This window comes from Sander lucioperca, chromosome 9 (assembly GCF_008315115.2).
Source record: "Sander lucioperca isolate FBNREF2018 chromosome 9, SLUC_FBN_1.2, whole genome shotgun sequence".
Classification (NCBI taxonomy): Eukaryota; Metazoa; Chordata; class Actinopteri; order Perciformes; family Percidae; genus Sander; species Sander lucioperca.
The window spans coordinates 36,668,362-36,673,587 of NC_050181.1; positions in this window are offsets into that span (position 1 = coordinate 36,668,362).

A 5,226-nucleotide genomic window follows, 5' to 3' on the forward strand; every position below is an offset into this window, starting at 1 on the left:
TCTTTTGCCATTTCAACTAGCATACTGTACAACCTACTTGTATACTGTAGGTTTATTTCACAGTCCCTGGTTAGGGAAAATGCTTTCATATACGATGACCCATAGTCTATAGATCAGAAATACCTGTGCTAATGTGCAACACCACAGAAAACTCTCAGTATCCTTTAGTAAGCATGAAGGAGAAAGTATATAAAGGGATTTTTTTTTTTTTACAGAGAACATATTGTTTATTTTCTGTGGATGAAAGAAAAATACACCTACGTTTCTTTGTTTGTGTTACCTTAAACACACACACACACACACACACACGCGCGCACGCACACACACCATCATTTATAGCTAGCTAGTAAGTGACAGATAGACCCATTTTCTCCACCGTTCATGTAACCTTTTCTGTCTGAGGCTACAAAGGTCACTCTGTCAGACCTGATTTACTGTAGGAGCTCTCTCTCTCTCTGTGACCCCATCCACTTCATATAAGTCGGTCTCTATATCTTAAGCCTCTTGCATTGTATGTAATTCATAAATGCTCTGTCAATTTAATATGCTGGTGTCAAGTTTGAAAAGGACCTTGAGTCATTTTTCTGTGAAGGTCTCTCTGGCAGTCTGCCTACTTAGGAGCTGTTAACATTTCTCTAACATTTTCTACACAGTTCAAGTGAGAGTGAGGAGGTCACGTTGCTTGTAAAGGAATGCGCACGATCACATTGTATGTATCAAAGACCGTATGAGGCTTTCAGCCACACTAGCAGCATGGCTCTAAGGCAATGTCGGTCTGCTGCTTCTGTCAGTCGGTCCACAACTTTGTTCCCAACTGAATTATCTTAGCAACTATTGGATGGATTGCCATGATTTCCTTAAACCTACACTGTTTAATGTTTTGAGTTGATTCTTAGCAAAAAGCCCCTTTGTTCTTTCACAAATATGTGCTCATCCATGTGTAATTACTTCCACCAACTAATCAAAGTATTCTCGTAAGCGTAGAATCTGCCATTCAGAATCATTCAGAATACATACAAGCGAGTCGCTCGAATGATGGCCGCCATGTTGCGCCTCCAACTTTAAAATACATTAACCAAAGAGGGCCGCCTTTCGCCCTCTTAAACACAGTGGCACCGTGACGAATGCCAGACGGGAGATTACTTGCCAGAATTAAAACGGCAACGTGACAGGCAAAGCAACAAGACCAAAGTTAATATTGGAGTGGCTAGAACAGCTGCCTGTGAACGATGGAGATATTAAGAGATAATTTCGGGTTCGGCCACCGTAGGAGTTAAAACGTGCTCGGAATGGGAGGGGCTAGGAAGTAATATTCAGGTAGTTGTCATATACAATTTCACCACTAGATGGGAGAAATTCTTACACAATGTAGCTTAGTGATATAATATATATATATATATATATATATATATATATACAGTGAGGAAAATAAGTATTTGAACACCCTGCTATTTTGCAAGTTCTCCCAGAAATCATGGAGGGGTCTGAAATTGTCATCGTAGGTGCATGTCCACTGTGAGAGACATAATCTAAAAAGAAAAATCCAGAAATCACAATATATGATTTAACTATTTATTTGTATGATACAGCTGCAAATAAGTATTTGAACACCTGTCTATCAGCTAGACTTCTGACCCTCAAAGACCTGTTAGTCTGCCTTTAAAATGTCCACCTCCACTCCATTTATTATCCTAAATTAGATGCACCTTTTTCAGGTGTCTTTAGCTGCATAAAGACACCTGTCCACCCCATACAATCAGTAAGAATCCAACTACTAACATGGCCAAGACCAAAGAGCTGTCCAAAGACACTAGAGACAAAATTGTACACCTCCACAAGGCTGGAAAGGGCTACGGGGAAATTGCCAAGCAGCTTGGTGAAAAAAGGTCCACTGTTGGAGCAATCATTAGAAAATGGAAGAAGCTAAACATGACTGTCAATCTCCCTCGGACTGGGGCTCCATGCAAGATCTCACCTCGTGGGGTCTCAATGATCCTAAGAAAGGTGAGAAATCAGCCCAGAACTACACGGGAGGAGCTGGTCAATGACCTGAAAAGAGCTGGGACCACCGTTTCCAAGGTTACTGTTGGTAATACACTAAGACGTCATGGTTTGAAATCATGCATGGCACGGAAGGTTCCCATGCTTAAGTTCGCCAATGACCATTTGGATGATCCAGAGGAGTCATGTGGTCAGATGAGACCAAAATAGAACTTTTTGGTCATAATTCCACTAACCGTGTTTGGAGGAAGAAGAATGATGAGTACCATCCCTACTGTGAAGCATGGGGGTGGTAGCATCATGCTTTGGGGGTGTTTTTCTGCACATGGGACAGGGCGACTGCACTGTATTAAGGAGAGGAGGACCGGGGCCATGTATTGCGAGATATTGGGGAACAACCTCCTTCCCTCAGTTAGAGCATTGAAGATGGGTCGAGGCTGGGTCTTCCAACATGACAATGACCTGAAGCACACAGCCAGGATAACCAAGGAGTGGCTCTGTAAGAAGCATATCAAGGTTCTGGCGTGGCCTAGCCAGTCTCCAGACCTAAACCCAATAGAGAATCTTTGGAGGGAGCTCAAACTCCGTGTTTCTCAGCGACAGCCCAGAAACCTGACTGATCTAGAGAAGATCTGTGTGGAGGAGTGGGCCAAAATCCCTCCTGCAGTGTGTGCAAACGTGGTGAAAAACTACAGGAAACGTTTGACCTCTGTAATTGCAAACAAAGGCTACTGTACCAAATAAACATTGATTTTCTCAGGTGTTCAAATACTTATTTGCAGCTGTATTATACAAATAAATAGTTAAAAAAATCATACATTGTGATTTCTGGATTTTTTTTTTTAGATTATGTCTCTCACAGTGGACATGCACCTACGATGACAATTTCAGACCCCTCCATGATTTCTAAGTGGGAGAACTTGCAAAATAGCAGGGTGTTCAAATACTTATTTTCCTCACTGTATATAATATACGTGCATATCTTGATTTTGGAAGAGGGCAAGAGCAGTGAATTCTTTGTTTTTTTCCCGACACTTTATTTGACCGGAAGAATGATGGGTATGGTGCTGCACACTGTAAAGAGCAGAGGAGAAACCGCTGAGGCAGAAAGAGGCAGGATTTCAAACCTAGGATTTTTATCATTGTAATAGTTGAGTTTGAAGTGTGAGCCGGTTTGACGAATGCCACTGAGACACAAAAACACAATTGACGTGTCATTGTGTCGTTAATGAGGAGAATACCACTTGAGCTCAAAGTAGCGCAGAGCTCATTCATGCACAAAGCTGTACAAAGATTTCTGTCACACATGTCTGGAGATGAAGGAAGAAAGGTGGGAAGCAGATTGGATTGAAACAGAATGACTATTTAAAGACATTGTTTCTGGATGAGAAAGAAACAGAATGGGAGTTGTGTCTTCTTTTCTTCTCCATAGGTGTGTGAGGCTGCTGTATTGTATCCTCTGGTTAGGAGTGCTGGGCAATGGACATTGTCATCACTGTCATCCTGGTTAGACTGAAGGGAGGGCAGGAATACTGTCAAATAAAGTGTTCATATCAGTGTAAATGAGCCCAGAGCTGAAGGAAACTAAGAAAGAGAGAGTAACCCTGTACAACAACTAGTTAGGGCTGTGCAATTAATCAAATTTTGATCGTGTTTTCGATTTTCGGCTCCTTACAATTAACCAAAAACAATGTTATCGAGAAAAATTATTCTTTTGCACATTACGTTTAGCAAGTAAACGTTTATTTTGGCTTATGTTCTGAAGGGGAATTCAAAACGTTCAACAGGATAAGTATTAAGGGGCGTCTCACAGTTCAAGGTGTTTTGACTTTAACGGCAACATCTTACTGATGCAAGTATCCATAGGAGAACTCCCAATAGTAAAGAAATGGGAGCGAGAGCTCAGCTCGGAGGGGAACGTAATTAAATGGGAGACAGTTTGGGACATTTCCCATTGTTCCAAGAACCCAAATCACCAGCAGATCCACTTCAACATATGCCATAGGACACACTGGACTCCTCAGAAGAGATACGTCTCTAAAGTCATTCCAACTCCCTATTGCATGTTCTGTCAACATGAACAAACTGGAACTTTCCTACACGTGGTCTGGGAGTGTGAACAGGTGCATGAGTTCTGGAATAAAACATCAATAATATCTGATGTGATAGGATGTCGTATTCCTACTGACCCGATTGTTTTGTTACTTAATGACGACTCTAAATTACATCTGCTTGAGAGACAGAGGAAAATTTGGCTAGCCGGCTCAACCGCAACCAAGAAAATGATAGCTCAACGCTGGCTCCCCCCCCACTCGCTTTGTATAAAACAGTGGTTGGCGTACTTTCTAGACATAATTATGCTGGAGCTCTCTACAGCAAGGATTAACAAAGCCAAGTCATCGACTATAGACCTATGGGAAAATGCAGCAGCACAAATATCAGTCCTAATGACCTCAGCACCACAAGAACTAGAGGAAAGTGACAAGTGAGGCAAGGTACGATTTCTGTTTTGGTTTCTTGTATATTGGTTTGTTTTTGTTTTCCTCGAGACCGCAGAGGATGGGGGGGTGGCAGAGGGTTTTGGTTCTTGTTTGATTGTAGTTGTTTGTTCTGTATGTTCTACTGTATGTTCAAAAATATAAAAATAATAAAAAAAATTGATCATAAAAAAACAAATAAATGCAACATCTTTCCAAAAGTCAATGAGTAATCGTGTTAAATAATCGTGATTTCAATATTGACCAAACATATTTGTGATTAGGATTTTTATTCCGTAATGGAGCCGCCCTACAACTAGTCATAGTAAGTGTTTGTGTGTGTGTGTGTGTGTGTGTGTGTGTGGTAGAGAAATATGAATCGAGCTGTGGTATTCTTTGATCTAAATACCATTTGCTATTGACAAAGCTATAACAGTATATCTGTTTTAAGTGACCGGGGGAAATGCAAAAATCTCATCTCATGTTGATGGAGAGCTGTTTGCACTCTGGAAGAATGGAGGGAAGTTGGATGGAGTAGATGGAGGACAGGAATAAATGTAGCATTACTCATCCTTTGATGCCGTCGTCGCTCCATCTCTCGGTTGCATTGCCTTTCTCTGATGTCATGCCTCTTTGCATCTCATCTGCATCCATTCATGTCCCATTTGTCTCTTTTTTGACTCCTCTCTCAGGTTCGCAGGCGTCTGGTGTCCTTGGATTTTTCTCCTTTTATTACCTCATTTCATCA